Source organism: Onthophagus taurus, chromosome 3 (genome assembly GCF_036711975.1).
Source record: "Onthophagus taurus isolate NC chromosome 3, IU_Otau_3.0, whole genome shotgun sequence".
Taxonomy (NCBI): Eukaryota; Metazoa; Arthropoda; class Insecta; order Coleoptera; family Scarabaeidae; genus Onthophagus; species Onthophagus taurus.
Window position 1 is genome coordinate 9,674,999 of NC_091968.1, and position 20,167 is coordinate 9,695,165.

Consider the following 20,167-nt stretch of genomic DNA (forward strand, 5'->3'; position numbering starts at 1 on the left):
AAAAGAAATATGAAGAAGAAAAAGAAATATAAAGAAGAAAAAGAAATATGGAGAAGGGAAGAAATATAAAGAAGTAAAAAAATATATAAAGAAGAAAAAGAAAAGAACGAAAACACGAAGAATGTCAATTACTCGATATTTTTCACCTAAAATAATATGACAAAGTCCTGCACTGACCAATAGAACCCTTCTTTTTGCCGCTTCAATTTGAAAACAATCCTCCAAATTAAAAAATAGAGTATAGAAACATATAAATTAATTGATTTCCGTTTATGATCCTCAACTTTAGATAAAATCTTGTCCACATGCGACATCGGCGTCAATTTTGATGACCAAGATGAAATAAGAAAGTAGTTTCATTAAAGATTTGGGTTTAACAAAGAAGAAAGCTAGGCTGCACCCTCAAGGAGATGAACTTGTTGCAGCAAAACCTAAAATTCATGCAAATAGAATAAAATTGTTGTTCAGCAAAGTTTCTTTGTGAAATACCCAATGAGATAGTAATGCAAGGAATCAACATTGGTCCAGAAAATCTTGGACTGCTACAAAATCTTAGAAAACGCTTGGAGAGAAGAATATTCTGTGCAAAAACTTCATGGACCATGATTGACCATTGAATCATAAACTCTAAAATTGATATTAACTGAGAGTTAAAGTGATTTTTTATAAACATTTGTAGTTATTAAAAATATTATATTTAAAAAATATATTAATTATATTTAAAAAAATATATAAAGCAGAAAAAGAAAAGAACGAAAACACGAAGAATGTCAATTACTCGATATTTTTCACCTAAAATAATATGACAAAGCCCTGCACTGCTACCACATTCACCATCAACATCATCAAACTATACAATTACTGACTGGATGAAGATAGAAAAAAAAACATTAACAGAAAATACTACAAAGAGTTCTTGAAAATATGCTGATGTGTTTCATTTGGAATCCGACACGCGCACGGTTACAAATGTTTACAAAGAAGCAATTCATTTACAAATATCAACAATATCTATTTATTTTAAATCGTACCGACTACCTCAATCATTATTATCATCAAAACAAAAGGAAAAAATGATACCAAGGAATTTAATCCAATACTCCACTAAAGACTTGATCACCCTGGTGTGGTGAATTGATTAAAAACGCGAAATATGCCAGTAAATAATCTTTAATCCTTAAAAAAAATAATAATTGAGAAGATTCAAAAATTGGATTCTGGATCAGCGTCAGCAATAAATGCGTCGTTGACAGAACTTTTTAACTTATGTAGAAGGAAAATGTAGAAAATTAAATAATGAAGAATGATTTATAATTAAAAGTGAAATTAAATGTGATGCGCATCGCTATTAAAAGAATAGAAACAAGAATATGGTGAAAGATGGCCCAAGAATGTAAGCTATTAAGAGATGTTAAAGTATTGATTATTTGAAGACTCTACAGTTAATTTTGAAAATAGAAGGAAGAAAAAAAAATTATTATTATATAAACAAAACAATTTTTTTTAATTTAGCAGGGAAGGTGTAAGGTATGACTAATAGTAATGTTGCTATTAATATTAAGTAGGTTAGGAGTAATATGGTTAGCAATTGTTGTGCTACGTTAGCAGTATGTAATTAATTGTAAGAGAGGGAGTAGATATAGTTGAAAGAAGTCAAATAGAAGTTAAGACAACGATACAGTCTTTAATTATTAATTGGTCACCTTTACCAATCTTCCCAATACTCAGTAGAGAAGAATATTTATTAAGTTATTACAATGTGTTGAATTGAATTGGCAAAATGTTAGATTTAAATGGGAATGGTGTTAAGTTGGAGTTGGATTATATTGCCGAGATGTTAGGATCAAATCCGAATGGGATTAGATTACTGACTATTTTTGGGTTAATTTGAGTAGATAGCTGTGGGTTAGGTTGCGTTAGGTAGACAATATGTTAGATTTATGGCGGAAGTGGTGTTAGGTTGGTGTTAGTTTTTGGTTGGTTTGAGTGGAGATGAGTAACGTTTGCAATAGATTGTGTTGCCGAGATGTTACGATCAAGTGGGAATGAAATTAAGTTAGGTTGGCTTAGTTGCCTACCTAACTCAATCAAACCCAGAACTAAGCCAACCTAAATAAATCCAAACCTATCTGCTTGGGTTTGGTAAGCAACTAACCCAACCAAAAGCAGAACCAACCCAACCCAAACCTATCTGCTCTCTACTCATATCAACCCAAATACAATCTGCAATCTAACCCCAACCTAACACAATTTTTTTCATAAATCTACATATTGTCTACCTAACCTAATTGCGGTTTGGGTTGAGTTGATTTGGGTGAGTTTTGAGTTGGGTTGGGTTGCATTACATTGGGTTAGTATGGTTCTGTAGCGGAGGAATATAACGCATCTAGAAAGATAATACTAAGATTAAAAGGAAAAACAGCTCCAAAAAGTGAAATAAAAGAAAGAATGAAGAAACACAAGGAAATTAAACGTGATCTAAAACGATTAATAGAGAATAGTAAAAAGGAAAGCTTGAGAAGACTGTGCGAGGAAGTAGGGTATATATATTTTTTTTCTTTTTAGTTCGTTAGGGACATTTATTAATTTTTATTTGTTTAGGCCCTTCATATTTTATATTTTTTCGTTTTTACTTATCGGCCACGATAATTGTTTCAGTTTGAATTTAATTTTGATTTGTTAATACTTTATTTTGTTTTTTTATATATTGCAAAGGAAGCACATTCCTATTTTATAAAACAATTAAAGTTAATGTGGTAATGTGATGAATTGTGCTTATTGGACAATTATTACAAATTGTGAAACTAGATATTAAGTAGTCATTAATTATTGTTAAGTCAACATGTAACCGTCGTACCAATTAATAAAATATAATAAATATTTTACTTTGAGTTTCATATAAAACACTTCTAAAATTCATAAATAAAGAGGGTTTATTACAATATTTCTTTTTTTTTCGTGTTTGGGATTTCCATGAAGATCAGGACGCCATAAATTGGATGGAAATACCCTTTGGCAAACTCTATACTTAGTTATTTTATGGTAGTATGTATTTGTTACATTGTAGTATTCTTTTTTGCCAATAAAATTATTGTTATTATTAAATGAAGACATATGGGGTAAATTCTATAAATTCTCTACGGAAGTTTTAATCTAAGGCTAATTTTAAGTTTTTTTGGTTTAATTGTAAATTTTTTTTAAACGTTTATATGTTTTCTTAATTTAACTTCCACTTTTTATATATCAAAAAAAATTTGTAAACAAAAAACTCTTAACTTTATATACCAACTTTTTGTAATGTTATCTTATGGTTTGTACTCATTATAGTTGTCGCTGATGATGGTGTAACCCGAAACTAGTACGACTTTATATAAATAAATGTAAGTTAGAAACTAATATATGGTTTTTATATGGGGTAAAGCCTACCTAATTGCAATGAAAAAACTTAAACTTAAAAAAGGAAGCCTATCAGTGAAGATATAATAAAAGAACAGGTGGAGAAACTTTTCCCACGACGAGGGAGTAAGAGTATTCTGCGGAGTTTCTCAGGGATCTGTCTTGGGTCCGACCCTCTGGAATATATTCTATGACGAGATTCTGCGATGGGAGATGGAGGCTGGAGTCGGTATGGTGGCATATACAGATGCTCTGGCGCTTATAATAACAGGAAAGGATAGGACTAGTGTTGAGGATAAAGCCGGATACGCGGTGAACCAGATATCTCATAAGCTTAGTAACACGGGGATCAAAGTGGCGGCACATAAAACCGAAGTGGTGGTTCTACAGGGAAGAGGAAAGGCACCCACGATGACAATTAAGGTAGACGGAACAGATGTGAAAATCCTTCCAATGATAAAATACTTAAGAGTGTACCTGGATAAGGACCTAAGGACGACGGCTCATGTGAGGGCAGTAAGTCACAAAGCCAGGAAGGTGACAAATATATTACGGAAAATAATGCCTACTTTGGGACGCCCAAGCTCCGCCAAGAGAAGACTATTGGCGACTACTGTGTTGTCGGCCGTGTTGTATGCCGCACCAACGTGAAAGTGTGCCCTTAAGCACAAACATTATAAGAACATGCCGAACTGCATAAACAGAAAACTGGCAACAAACTGGTGACGTCGGCTTATTGCACTGTGTCCACTACAAGTGTGAAGAAAAGTGGAAGATGCAAGAGGGTTGGACGACGTCACTCATTCGATATTAAATCATGATATCAGCTAAAGTGGGGGGAACCTAACTACCACCTGACTCAGTTCATCACAGGGCATGGAGTATTTGTCAACTATCTGAAGAAAATTAAGAAATCCAAGTCAAACATCTGGTTTTGTGAGGAGATAGTCACAGCGGAACATTCCGCATTTGTGTGTGTAAAATTCCAAAAACAGAGAGGGAAGTGCCAGAACGAACTCGGGGTAATTTTAAACACTGATAATGTCATACAGCAGATGCTGGCTAGCGAGAGAAAGTGGAATGTCTTATCGAGAATGATTGTGGAGATTCTCACCATAAACGAGGAGTATGAGAGAGGCCGGGAGAGAGCAATGAGTAATGGAGACCAGGTGAGAGGGTCGGAGCTCTCCCCTCAACTAGGTATGAATAAAAGGTTTAAGTATGCAAAAAGTTAATTGTCTTGTCGAAGGGGTGTCGAAGGAAGAGGGACCAGTACTGAAGAGGTGAAAGAAGAAAAAAAGTCTGATAGAACTCCGAAGAAATGCCTGCTGGCGGTTCCGGAGGAAGACGAGAAAAGGGATTTTTAGTGGGTCAGGGATCCAATCATGGGCCCCAACCCCACACTATCCGGCCGCTTAAGATCCCAAGACGAGTGTCTGATAGCAGAGTTTTCCTGACGTTGTTAAAAATAAAAAGGAGTTGGTTCTGGGTTTGGTTTTGTTAGGTAGGCAAAATGTTAGATTTATGTTTGTGTAATGGTTGCAATTAAAAGGGAATTTCAACTATAAACGCAATTACCATACTAAAGGAGAAAAAACTACCCTTGTTACAAATTGGTCCGAGATAAAAGCAAGTTTTGTGTATTAAGCCTCAATATATAAATGAAGATTTTAAACTACACCAGGTTAATAGATTTATAATTTACGCTGGCGCGGAATATTCAATGCGCAGAAAAGTTTCTTAAGTTGTAGTGTTGCACCTATTTCTTTGGGTAATAACTCAAAACGAACACTTACGATCTGGCGGTTATGATCATATAATGGACAAACTTAAGTTGGTACGTTGGTACTTAGCGTGTTGAAAAAAAAAGTGAGTGAATTTTTTGTTTTATCTTGAGTTATAATAATTATTGTAAAGGTTGTAAAAGTATTGTTGGGTTAATTTCGTTTAAGTGGTAGCAATAATTTTGGAAGTTTGTAAATTGGTGCGATGATGGTTAAAATTGGGGAAATGCATTGGTTCCCATCAGAAAAGAGTATGGTGGCCGCCAAAGTGGCATTTCTTGTATCCCAAAGTGGAAAAAAGGAGTTCGCAAGCGACGACAAGCACCGGGACGCGGCGCACGTCCCGCGCGCTCTCCGGGCCCATAACTTAGGCCGCCACCTCATTATTTTTACTGTCGACACTTGCTGAAGACGGGAATTCTGCGCGCTCGTTACTTTTCGGCGCGGCCGCTCACCCGCGCGACCACCTTTTTCGTCACTTTTTGGCGAACGGGACCTGTTCCGTTCGCCGCGTCGATAAATAACGGCGACAGCGTACAAGAGCGACGAAGAAACCAATTACCGCGCGAGAATTTTTCGGAAACTCGCCGGGATTCCTCTCGTCTAAAGGACCCCCGGACGATGGCGGACGGTTGTTTTCTGCGAAACCGCGAAACGAGGTAAAAAAGCGCTCGAAGGTCGCCAATAATATTAAGCTAATATTATGCTACGTAAAAAGCGAACTGCGCGCGATTCTCGGAACCGCGACATAAAATCGAGAACATTTCTCCGTTCTTATGGGGGTAAATCGATCGTTCGTATTCCGAGCGTAAATTAGCAGGAGCTCGAAGCGGCAGCATCGTCATTTTTACCGTATTTGGCGCCGGGTCGGACGTGCGCGTGTCTCGGACTTTGTCCGTCGGCGACCGGCTTTTTTAATTATACCCTTTTTAATAAAATGTGTCGATTCACCTCCGCGCTGGACGTGCATTGTGTTCTAATATATTGGATCAGCCCGACCGGCCACGTTGACGACATAATTGAACGTTTTACTCTCTTCCCGTCACTAAAAATATTATTCGTACTTTTCCTATTTGTATTTTTAGTATTCGTTCGACCTTCACCTTCAGGTTAAGAGCACTCAAGGAGATAGGGAAAGACCGCGTTGATAAGCTCGACCCGAGATTACCACCTTTAATTATCTAATACATATTCACGAAGCTGTCCTGTTGCCTTGCCATCACTTTGCCTCCCGACCCCAAAACTAGTTCTTACACGCATATATATTGAACAATTAAATCGACGATTGCTACGAGATACCAACTGATTGCCGCAAACGTATTTATACGCGACAGTTTGAATATATGCCTTTGCTAATCGTCTTCGACTTGAAACATTTCTTTTTCTCCTCGCAATCAACCCGAAAGCAATAACAATCATCTCTTCGATTTTTTAACAAGTCTCGTTATTTTTTAAACTGGTATTGAGTGACTTGTTAAAAAAAAGATGGTACACAGCAAAACTGATCCGAGCCAAAGAGACTTAAGTTCTGCGGTTGAACCACTCGGAAAGGCGATACTCGGCGGTTTCCCCCCGAGATTAACTAGTTAAACACTCGACGCGCCGTTCTTTACGGGCCGGCGACGCGTCCTATTAAATTACATGCGAGCCGCGCCGGCGTTTCGATTAAATTAAACGCCCCATCGAGATCCAAGCGGATTTGTAATTCGTCGTTCACGTTTATCGCCTCCCCCCTTCGAAATCATCAATAAAAACAAAAAGTTACAACATACACAACAAAATCTTATTTAAGAAGTAATATATATATAATCAACGTTGCTATTAACGTTAATGTCTCACAAATTGACTTTTATATGATAAAAAGTAAAGGTGGTCCTTTTGAGATTCTATCGAGTCGTTAAGGACGTCAAATCGAATTAAGCGTTATCACCATTGGACATGGGTATTATGGAATATCTAACTGCAATTTTAGTAAATGCACGTGTTTTAAGATTAAGAAGACAGCCCGATTAAAGTTTTAATTAATTTACGAGCGCGCGGCCCGCCTCGCTTTCAAGACGTTATCTCATATGCTTTCGACCCACGCGACCCTAATTTCAAGATACCTTTCTCCTTTGCTATTACCGAACGTAAAATAATTCTTTGTAAATGATTCGCTTAAAATATTATCAACAGAATTTTCCTTCTGCACTGATAGTCATCAAGGTAAAATTCCTATGTACAGATGAACATGGGATTACGTTTGAGTTTTATTCGTTTGGGCAAATCTTGCTACAATGTTAAGTTCAGATCGGCTTAGGATTAGGTTGAAAATTGGTTTGGGTTGACTTGAATGCTACACTGGCTTTAATGTAGATGTGTTAAATTTGTATTTGGATGGGTTGCGAAAATGCTAGGATTAAGTAGGAATGAGATTAGGTTGAGGATTGATTTTGAATTGGTTTTAGTGGAGATGAGTTATATTCATATTGAGTTGGGTAATCAAAATGCTAGGATCTGATTCGGATCAGATTTGTGTCGGGTTCCCAAAATATTAGGTTCAGGTGGAAATCGGATTAGGTTAGAGATTGGTTTTAAGCTGGATTGAGTGGAGATGCACTGTATTCGTATTGGATTTGATTACCACAATGTTAGATTTAGATGGCAATGGTGTTAGGTTGGGGTTAATTTGACTTTAGATACCATACGTTTGTGATGGATGACGTTGCCAAGGTGTTAGCTTCAGTTTGATTTTGGATTGGCTCGAGTAACGGATTCTGTTGCATTGGGTAGTCAAAATGTTGTGGGAAGGGATTAGGTTGGAGATTATCGGCGCTTTGATATGGAATTTGACCAAATTTAGTCAAATTCTATCTTGGGTTGGGTAAAAAGATATGGGGCTGAACATCGCGGCCCAGACGACAGAACTAGTATTACTGTAAGAAAGGAGAAAATGAAAATATTTGAATTTGCGAGTGGAAGATAAGGAGATCCATATCGGAGAGAAGGTGAAATATCTTGGTGTATATCTCAACAAAGACATGAGTATGACAAAGCTCGTAGAAGAGGTTTCCAAACAAGGCAACTCTTATGAGCAACGTGCTTCTAAAACTTATGCCAAATTTGGGTGGCTCTAAAGAAAAGAAGAGAAGAATCCTTACAACCGCTGTGACGTCGGCGAGTCTATACGTAACATCTACGTGGAAGCGTTGCCTAAAATACGAAAGTAGCCGCAATCGATTGACATATGTAAATGGACTGGCCCCATTAGATTTGTTAGTACAAGCCATTGCTGAAAAGTAGGTGGAAAGTAGAGACAGGATGATCGAGGCCTGGCAGACAAGGTGACAAGACAGTGATTACACAGATAGAACCTTGGATAACGAGAGAGTGGGAAGAAGTAAATTACTACCACACGTAAGCCTTGACAAGAAATGGGGTTTTCAAAAAGTACCTACATAAAATAGAAAAAACCGAGACCGAAAAATGCTGGTTCTGCGAAGAGACATATACCGTGGAACACGCTTTGTTCTCATGCCGAAGATTTACAGTAGAGCGACTCAAATGTGAATCTAGATGCGGGACAACTATCAACAAAGAAACCATGATCGCCTCATCAGCCCTCCATGTCTGCTGCTGGATAAAGAAGAGAAGTGGACGATAGTCAACGAAATGGTAACAGGTATTATGAAGATCAAGGAGAAGCATGAGTGAGATCTGCAGAGGAGAGGGCTGGAGGAGACGACGGTGCGGGAGGAAGAAGAGCAGGGAGGACGGGGTGGATATTAACCACTCCACAACCGGGTATGTATACCTAATTATAAAATCATTGCAAAAAGTTAATGATTTATATGTACCCTGTAACGTCGAAGAGACGAAGAGCAGCTTGAATGAAGGGTGGTGAGTGTTAGAATGATCCAGCAAGGCAGATGTGGAAAAGAGAACGACCGGAAACGTTCAACGACAATGGACGAGGGTGGATACTATCCATCCTTCGTCCGAGTATATATGTTGTGATAATGACGGAACAATGGAAGAAAACCTAAACCGATCGAGAGGAAAGGGAAGGGAAGGTCATGCAAAGATTCATATGGATGCCGTTTGGAGCTCGAAGACAGGAAGATATATAATATACAGGGTGTTTCATGAGGAATGGTACATACATTAATATGTTATAAATTTGTTCATTTTAAGCAAAAAAGTTCCTAAAAACATATGCTCAATTCTCAAAGGTAACTGAGATACAGCCAGTTAATGCATAAATTGATATCACGAACGGCTGTTGTGAAACAGTCATTTGTCAATGTTTGACATTTAACATTATTTCGTTGACGTGTCGACTAAGTCGTTGAAAATGCCACACATATTAACTCATGCAAAATATGCTGATATGGTGTTTCGTTACGATTTCTGCAATTGAAATACACCTGCTGTTCGTCTTGACTATAGGAGACGGTTTCCTAACCGAATGTTGCCATCTTCAATTTTACCAGTATTGACTCATGAGCAGAAGACTTTCTGCTCATCTTGGTGTTCCTCATGTAAATATATGGAGAATATTCCGTACTCATGGCTTGTATTCATTCCATGTTCAACCAGTACAACACCTGGACTTTTTCTTTAGATAGTTTTGCAATGACTCATAGTCTTTTTACAGAGATGTTCCTTGGAAGTACGATGGGGTGATTGAAACTAGCTATTACGGTAATACTGTTATCTCTCTTAGCTGCTAGTTTATTTGTTTCGTTTTTATAACGCAGTTCTGAGAGCTCTGTAGTACACAGAACATGATATAGCAACCTTCTCTGGTTTGGGTGTTATGAAAATCCAGGTATTCTTCATGTATAATTCTTTCCAGATAATCGATTTTATGGGGAATTCCGCATGGTGGCTCATCTTGACGTTTATAAATCTCATTGATGACACAACTGGGATTCTTTTCGATGCTTTTTACTAATGTGGGAGCGCACAAGTATTCAGTAACTTCTACCACTAAGCATTCATTAAATTCTTTGTGGCTATGTTGAAAATAGATGTAATTGATTGTAGTAATCAATAGCGAAGATTTCGTTTGGAACTTCTAGTATTGACTTTAATAATTTCGAAGTGACGATAATTTTCTTCGTTGATGTACTTGAGATCTTTAATTGATATTGGAAGATGTAGTGCACTTATTTCTTTAGGTAATAACTTAAGACGAGCACCTACATCTACATAGAAGAGACTTTCTGTGCTAAAGTTGCATAGACGATCAGGCGGTCATGATCATATAATGGACCAACTTAAGCACTAATTTTATGCGTTGGTGGCTAACATAATACGTTGGTACTTAGCGTGTTGAAAAAAAAAGTGAGTGAATTTTTTGCTTTAACTTGACTTATAATAATTATAGTGAAGGTAGTAAAAGTATTGTTTGGTTAATTTGGTTTACGTGATTGCATGAAACCGGGTCTGTTCCAAGTACAAGTATTCAATCTCTACGCGCAGGTATGCAAACTCTGAACGAAGTTGAACAAATTCTTCAGTCGGTAGAACGCAGTACAAGAAGACTTTCTGCTCATCTTAGTGTTTCTCATGTAACAGTATGAAGAACATTGCGTACTCATGCTTGTATCCATTCCATGTTCAACCAGTACAACACCTGGAACCAACAGACTTTGCCAGGAGAATATCGGGATGGCTGAAAAGCGATGTTTATCAAGTAAAAGTAAACACGCGTGATGAGCTAATCGCTCGTATTACGGCCAGTGCTGCACGAATCAAGGCATATCAGGATAAATTACGCAGCACAGTGCGTGATATCTTCAAGAAATCAGCCAAGTGCATCGAGTTAGGCGGTGGGATATTCGAACCCTTCCTTTAAATTTAAATAAATAGAAACAATTGTACTTAGTGATAATATTCTTTATTCAATCTTTACCGGTTTCGGCTCACATTAAAGAGCCATCCTCAGTAGATATCTCCTTAAATTATTACAATAAAATTAACAATCAGCAGAGTGGAGGTTGTGGTTTTACTTACGTCAGTATGGAAAATAATTGAATGGTAATTGATAAAATCTAGAACATAGGATCTAGATGTATCTTAAGTATACTAGATAATAATAGCATTTGCAAGATAGACTGCGACACCTGTGGTGCAACGTATATAGGGGAAACAGAATAACCCTACCACACTCATTCTACATGAACAAACGACTCCAATTTTTCCACACCTATAGAAAACTTTAAAAAATCCATTTAGACCCTACCGATAATTTCTCCCGAACCTTACTTTACTGTACCGTTTTTGTTTTTCCAATTTCAACATATACTAATACATAAATTATCCGTTTCGTGTTTTTATTTTTGATCTAACTTGTATACAATGTGTTTACAATGTTACAGATTTCTGTAGAGACTTCGATTTTTTAACTTGTTTTTGACAAACACGTTGTTATTGTCGATTTTGTTGTGTGTTTTAACTGTGATTTCGTATTTTCTGTGACGTTTATTATACAAGAAATTGTAATCTGCTGACATATGCAAATTTTATCAAGATTTTATCAATTACCATTCAATTATTTTCCATACTGACGTAAGTAAAACCACAACCTCCACTCTGCTGATTGTTAATTTTTTTGTAATAATTTAAGGAGATATCTTCTGAGGATGGTTCTTTAATGTGAGCCGAAACCGGTAAAGATCGAATAAATAATATTATCACTAAGTACAATTGTTTCTATTTATTTAAATATTAATAAGTGATAAAAATGGATAACATTTACTTCCTTTAAAGTCCGAATTTCGATATTTTATGTACACATTTAAATAAATCAGTTTATGCATTAATAGGCTGTATCTCAGTTACCTTTGAGAATTGAGCACATGTTTTTAAGAACTTTTCTGCTTAAAATGAACAAATTTATAACATATCAACATATGTACCATTTCTCATGAAACACACTGTATATTACACTATATTATTCTCCGAAGTAATACCTTCTTGGTGGTTCAGGAGAACAAAAGATGATTGAGTTGAGTTGGGTTGGGTTTAGCTAGATACAAAAATAGAATCTGCTAATACGTTTGTAATGCTTATGTTAGCTTCCTTTTTGTACAATCAGCGGGAATATCATGAATGAAGCGAAGATTTTTCTATTTTCGAGCCTTAGTTCGTAGACTATACCTGCCCAGGGATGATGGAAGAAGAAGGCTACTGTGTTTAGAAAACCTTTATTGATTATGATCAAGACAATGTGAAAAACAACGAATATTGGCTGCATGTGAAATCGGCATTAATGGTACTCCCAAAACATTCTAGATAAAATCCTTCTTCAGTGTGGAAGAATTTACCACATACATGGTGTCAACTTGGTTCAATTTCAAACAAGATTTGACACAATGCAAACACATGTACCTACTGGATGCATTTTTGATAGCCCCAATCACCAATGCATCCAGTACAAGCTTTAACACACTCAAGGCATCTATAAGATCCATCAGTATTAACGCAAAATTGGAGAGGTGTGTACTGATTTAGGTCCAGCACACTCGTTGATATCTAAACCAGGCGCACATTTTTCACAACTCTTTTTTGTAAATGGTTCATCACAATATATAGGACAAGGTGAACATAGAAGCTTCTTATAATCATGACAAGCTTCGTAAAACTTATTATCACACCCATTACATGTGGAAGCACATTGCTACCCTTCCGAGTTCCACTCCCCTTGCATTTACCATTATTATTACAAATATTATCCCACACAAGGAGTACAATTTGTACCGTAGTGATGATCGGGACAACAATATTGTAACATTTTTATGCAAAAATATTCATAAATATTTTGCTTTTCATCTTGTAGATTAAACCACCATTCTTCTAAATATAATCGCATCATGTTATTCATGTAACGCATAACACTGATCACATCCTTCTTCAACATCCAAACAAATCTTTTCTTGAATTTCTACTAATCGGATTTGACTTTTTGGATACGAACCCAACTTTTGTTTTTCCCAAGCTGTATTGCCATCTGCATGATTTCTCTTCGCTGTTCTATCCATCCCTTTTTGAATGAATTTATAAAGATTTTTCATGCACTGCATGGCGAATACCGGCTTTGTCTTACTTGTTCCTTCTTGTTTGTGGTAACAATCGCGAAAAGTGAATTTCCTCATTTCTTGTCCAAGTTTACAACCAGTACACGATGAGCATAATATTTCAATTGATTTATGTCAGAAATCAAGGTTTTTCACCGAACTGTACAGTAAAACGTTTAAAGTGCTGTGTTTTGACGTGCTTGGTGTTACATATATCAACTAATCACAATATTCATTGAAATTTCAATTAAAATGTCATCATATTTAAGAAACTAAAAAATTAAAGAAGAATATTTTCGATTTATTCTGATCTTCAGTCGATGGGATTTGCGATTGATAACTTCGATGCCTCCCAGTGACGTTTCATTAAGAAAGCTGAAGATGAAGACACAAGCCCCGTTGAAAAATAAATAACGCGAAGAGGCGAGTCTGCGGGGTTGCGGCCGTCATCCTTAATATAAATGTCGGTAATAATTCCGGCGTTGTGCCGCCGGGATGCAAAAATCGACGCACAGTTCGCCTATGGATAGCCTACAAAGATTAATGGAAGGCAATCGAGTCTTGCGGATTCTTCACTTTGCGACTCCGTAACGTTCCAAATACGAGGCATCGTTAGCGCGCGAATTGAAGAGGTTAAAAATAGACGTTCCGACGTTAATGCAGCTTAAATTATCCGTATCTCTTGAAACGCCCAATAACTTAAATTAAATACCGCCTTTATTTTTCTATGCCAATTAACTCTTAATATGTCAACTATTTGGTAAATTAACCGAGACTAATTAACGTAAAAAAAATTTGAAAACACGAATATCCCATAATTATCCTGTCATGGTTATCCAGGAAATATCCTAACGCTTTTGTTTGTTTCACCCGGTCTATTGAGCGCGCACCTGTGAGAGAGTGTTTTAAAATTTTTCTGTTCCTCTTTCAACTCTGTGGTTAGTAGTTGTTCGGGATCGGAAGAGACTTCGCGACCTGCTGCGTTGCAAATCGCGCCAGAAGAGGCGGTAATTGGTTCTCTCGGCCGGCCCCCGAAGTGGGATATTAATTACGCCGACTGCTGCCGTTTAAGCCGCATTCCGGCGTCGGCCGTTCTCGCTGCTTTGCGCCCGACGGCACATTGTGTGCAAATCGGGAGGGCCCCTTAAAATTCATTAGCGCGGTCGCGGGGCGGCGCATTTGTCTCCACTGAAACTGCGACGCCCGATCCAACTTCCAACCCGATTTCCTTTCAAAGACATCTTTCCAAAAACCACGAAAGAAAAAAAGAAAACGAAAATAAGGATAACGACCAATCTGTCTTGTAAATGTGCGAAGGTATATCGTAAAAGTAAAGAATCAAAGATAAATCGTGCAAAAAGGATCCGAAGAAGAGACAATGGGGTAATTTTCAAGTGGCACTTTGCTCGTCGTTTCGAATCGTATAAATCGGCTATTGCCTAATTCAGAAGCAACGCCGATTTCGGCTTTCTTCTTCGACTCGTATTTTCGTCCGGATTTATTCGCGCACTCAAAGTGAGACGTTATCGGGCGAGCAAGCGCGATCTGCGTGGCCACAAGCCGACAGAAACCAATGGTTGACTTTCAAATCGATGTCGTGACGTCGGATTCCACCGAATCCAAGAGGACCCGACGATGAATATATGAATGCGTAATGTATCGCCGAAAAAACTTAATCCTAAAGAATCCACGGAACATTCCACATTCGCCACCTTAATTGACACCGTATACAATTTCAAAATCTCTTTCGGATTTATTTTCGTTATTTCGATGAGAAGAAGTTCGAACAAGATGTGGTCGGGATGATAGCAGGTTGTTTTCCTAAGCTCATTGTCAAGGTATCAATAGAAGTCCGGGTCGCCTCGGGACCTCCGAATCTCATTACGGCTCTTCCTACGCAAGCAACTTTACGTCCAAGAGGGGTTTAATTGAAGAGAGAGAGTTCGACAAAAGCAACAATAACACTTCGCGGACAATGGGCTGCAAAGTGTCGGTTACGCAAACTTCTTCACGCGCATTTTGTTGTTATACTCTCATTCTATGTCACGTAGTCGTCTATCTTAAGAGAGATTGAGAATTGATAGAAAAATGTCAACTTTTCTTTGATTTCTTTGTAATGGTGGTTTCGGAACGCTCGTTCGCTCGATCCTCGTCTGTGAAGAGGCGTGACCCGTAGCCCATAAATTATCAGGTAATAGCTCTGCCAGAGAAATACCGATCCAAACGCTATTGTCCTGGCAGGACGCGTTGTTTACACGTATTTGTATTCACTTAAGGTGACGTATTAACTACGAGGAGAAGAAAAATATTATCGATCCTAAATTAATCGATTAAAAAATTTTTTTAACAACATATTTTTAATCTTAAGCGATTTGTCTTCGCTTTAGTATTTATATAAAGAAAAGGGAAGAGTACAAAGATCTAACATCACATTGCAAGTCAGTGCCATATGGTGCTATTCCATGCACGATAGATTGGCCATTAATCAAACGAAACGTGGTATCAAGCGGCGCTATCGGATGGCTCGAGTTCTGATCTTGCAAGACGTTAATAACGAGAATTAATTACTTCCCTACTGTAAGAGAACCGTTTCGCGATTATCATCCATACGAAGACAATCGAGGTGTAAAAATACCTTTAAAAAGATTAAATTTTTCAAAAGTATGCCCTGTAGAATAAGAAGTTGGATGATGTGGATCTGTGCTCGTTCATGCGGCCGGTGCAGTAATGGCTGAACAATGCCCAAGGTTTTTGCTAAAACGGTCGTTTCAGGCGAGCGAGCCGTTGTTGTTATCGAATGACCAAGGGTTATTTTTTTGGTCGTTTCATTTTGCGGAGGGCGTCACGGAAACTGGACGATCGTAATGGCTTCTGGAACGGTCGGTGTGGTCGCTAAGGCGTCTAATCCTCGAACATTGATAATACAAGTTTAAATTACAGTTATTGTCGGCGTTAATATCGAGTGGTAGAATGTTGTTGTGAGTAGATATAGAGGATTTGATACGAGAGTAAAAACAGACCAAAACAGGAATAGATTTACGCGGTGACTAATAAAATCCGCAGGCGTAACGAATTTACATTAAAACGCTTTTAAGGGAGCTCGGAAAAATGTGTCTTCAACTCGGACATGCGCACAAGTGGCGTACCGAAGCTCCTTCAGTTAAACGTTGGCGGATTTTATGCGAGCTGTCGCATCGGTACGTTCTTTATGGTAATTGAGGGCTGGATCCTAACCTCGAACGCTAAACCTGCCATTTTACGCGTAAACGAGTCTTCTGGAATAAACAGTAGTGTTTAGGGGACGGCGTCTGGGAATTTGGAGTGCACCAGCAGCTGAAACGATCCGCAAAGAATGCGCCCTCCGCTTTTTTTAATTGGGAGACCGCCGCGGATTCGAAAGAAACCTCTCAAGGTAACAAATGATATTTGCGAACGGAGTAACAAATTGCGCGGTAAAGATCCCGTAGCGGAATCCTTTTGTACCTTGGAAATTTATCGCGGGATTTTCTATGGCACGTATTTATCACCCAGTGTGCGACTTTAGGAAGTAAATCACCGAAATCATATTTTTCGGGACCCTTTTGTAGGAAACTGCAAGGTCATAACTCATCTTGTACAGGCAAAACTTGTATTAAAAACCACCAATCTTGTATATATTTTTTGTCTTTTTTCTTTTATGTTGTCGTTCATTTGGGCTAATGAACAGAATAATACGTTTAATTTGATTTATACAGTAAAACCTCCAAAAGTCCGTTATATAAAATATTTTTAATTTCAATTTGCACTTTAAAGACGTCAGAAGACGCACAGTTAAATCCGAAACTTTCTAGTTATAAGTGTATGAATTACATGAATCTACGACGACTACTACATCTTGGGAACAGGTGCACAGCCCGAAGACCCGTTCGTGACGTCAGCGTTGAATAAAAATAAAAACTAGAACTCTAGTTTTACACTAGCATTGTTACTATGTAGATCAAACACTATACCTAGAACTGGAATCATTCGGCTTATGATACATTAGCACTGTTACTATGCAGATCTAACACTATACCTAGAACTAGCATCATTCGGGTTTAGCCGTCTTTAGAGACGTACGGCTAAACCCGAATGTTTCTAGTTCTAGATCTAATATTATTTGACAGTGCAACTAACTAATTATCGTGCGAACTAACACTATAATTAGAACTAGAATCATTCGGGTTTAGCCGTCTTTAGAGACGTGCGGCTAAACCCAAATGTTTCTAGTTCTAGGTCTCGTGTTAGGTCTGGTTTTACAGTAGCACTGTAACTATCTAGATCTAACACTCTATCTAGAACTAGCATCATTCGGGTTCAGCAGTCTTTAGAGACGCACGGCTAAACCCGAATGTTTCTAGTTCTAGATCTAATGTTATTTCTAGTGACAGTGCAAGTGCAAAACTAGAACTAACACTATAATTAGAACTAGAATCATTCGGGTTTAGCCGTCTTTAGAGACGTGCGGCTAAACCCAAATGTTTTTAGTTCTAGGTCTCGTGTTAGGCCTGGTTTTACAGTAGCACTGTATCCATCTAGATCTAACACTCTATCTAGAACTAGCATCATTCGGGTTCAGCAGTCTTTAGAGACGCACGGCTAAACCCGAATGTTTCTAGTTCTAGATCTAATGTTATTTCTAGTGACAGTGCAAGTGCAAAACTAGAACTAACACTATAATTAGAACTAGAATCATTCGGGTTTAGCCGTCTTTAGAGACGTGCGGCTAAACCCAAATGTTTCTAGTTCTAGGTCTCGTGTTAGGTCTGGTTTTACAGTAGCAGTGTAACTATCTAGATCTGACACTCTACCTAGAACTAACATCATTCGGGTTCAGCCGTCTTTAAAGACGCACGGCTAAACCCGAATGTTTCTAGTTCTAGATCTAATGTTATTTCTAGTGACAGTGCAAGTGCAAACTAGAACAAGTGCCAAACTATGCTTTCTTTAGCCCTCTTTAGAAACGTGCGGCTAAACCCAAATTTTATTATCTAGATCTAACACTATATCTAGAACTAGAATCATTCGGGTTTAGCCGTCTTTACAGACAAACGGCTAAATTTGAACGTTTCTAGTTCTAGTTTTACACTAGTACTGTACTATGTAGATCTAACACTATAGGTAGAACTAGAATCATTCGGGTTTAGCCGTCTTTAGAGACGTGCGGCTAAACCCAAATGTTTCTAGTTCTAGGACTAATGTTAGTTCTAGGTTTACACTTGCACTGCCACTAGAACTAACATTAAACAGAGAACTGGAAAAATTGGGATTTAGCCGACGCTTAGCAAAACTCTTTTTTTATTCATATGTTAGTGAATTATTCTGATTCGTCAAACGAACTCTCCTCCTTTGGTTCTTCGTTTTCATGGACACTTTTTTGACTTTCTTGGTTTCTTTGGTGAACGGTTTCGTTGATTTTTTTGGCAATCGACGTATACTTGCAATAAGAGAATCAGAGCTCAACAGTAATCTATGTATAACATCTCTATTACACGCCTCTAGGGAAAATTTTCTTGCGAATCCTTGCCTTTATGTACGAAAGTTTTTGTTTCTGGTTTCAGCAGCCGCCTCTGTTAGTTGCCCAATCGACAACAAAGCATGTGGAATAATTTAGCACCACGCACTAAAATTTTGTGCATGGTTGGTGTCATCCGATGCCAGCTGTATAAAGTAATATGCAACTGAGGTGTTTCGTATACATACAGGCTGATTCTTAACCTATACGCATAAACTTGAGGATTTATTTGTTGTGACAAATAATGGATAATAGGTGAAAAAAGTTGTAGTAAAAGATTTTTAGTTTCATAGTTATATCCGACGAGATCTAGATAAGGTACTTCCCGGAAAATGGACGAGGTAGCTCATAGGCCTGGTCATCTCGGTCGCCCAGCCTAAATATCAGTTTGCCTCAACAGGGCAAACACTACAAAGTATGTAATGTAAACTATGGTTAGACTATGATGATTACAAAATCAAGATTGAGTGCTATGCAGACGATGTCGTCCTCTTGGCTGATACTGAGGATGGCATACAGTGATTAACACAGGCATTTAACATTGTAGGTGAAGAAGTGAATACTGAGGAAGTTAATACTAAGCAAGGATTGCGAAATCAAGTACAAACTGCTGCCGAGACAATCCGCCAACACCCGGTTTAGGCCGCGCTAGTGGGACATCGTGGATTCAGTTCAGAGAGCCCAGTTGTGTATAGAAAATATTGGAAACAACTTGGAACATTTACTTTGATGTCATTTTAAAATTTTATATGTATTCTTGATTTGAACGTAAATTTCATGGATAATCTAGGAAACTAAAAAACTTTTGCTGCAATTTTTTTCACCTATTACTCATTATTTGTCATGAGGAATAATTCCCCAAGTTTATGCGTATAAGTTGAGAATCAGCCTGTATATTTCAAATTTAGCGACATCAGTCTTATGTTCACTTGATATTACTTCCAATATAATCTTCAATCTGTAAATTAAGGTTTCGTCAACTCCAGTAATTTCGCTTGTCGATTAGGGTCTTGGAAAAATCTTCTAGCCGAATTTTCGTCATTAGTATTTCCAAAACCAGCTTTTGGAATATCTCCTGCCTGAATTTCGCTTAAATTAGTTTTTTTGTCTCGGCTATAGTCTTTTTATCTTCTCCAGATCTTGCTTGCCACTTTCCAATTATTGGAAGCTTGTATGACAAGTGAAGGTATGATTCAAATAACTGTATTTTTGTATGAAGGACGGATATTTCCAATGATAGTGATTCTGGGTTCATATCTTTCTTCTTTGATATGTCGTTAAAGCTTTTTAAAGTCAACCCACACAAGTAGCACCGCATTGTAGAAGCTGTGTTAGTTGTGGCATTGCATATTTTTCCATCGACCATAGTAAATAATACTTTGTGTTCAATT

General features: G+C 37.8%; 1 protein-coding gene and 1 pseudogene across 1 annotated transcript in view; both read right to left on the bottom strand.

The window, feature by feature from the left end:
• The window catches only part of LOC111416279 (lysine-specific histone demethylase Su(var)3-3), a 242,010-nt gene that overhangs the window by 63,007 nt on the left and 158,836 nt on the right, over positions 1–20,167 (bottom strand). The gene's annotated exons all lie outside the window — the stretch shown is intronic.
• LOC139429292 (cysteine-rich with EGF-like domain protein 2) lies at positions 12,558–17,699 on the bottom strand (annotated as a pseudogene).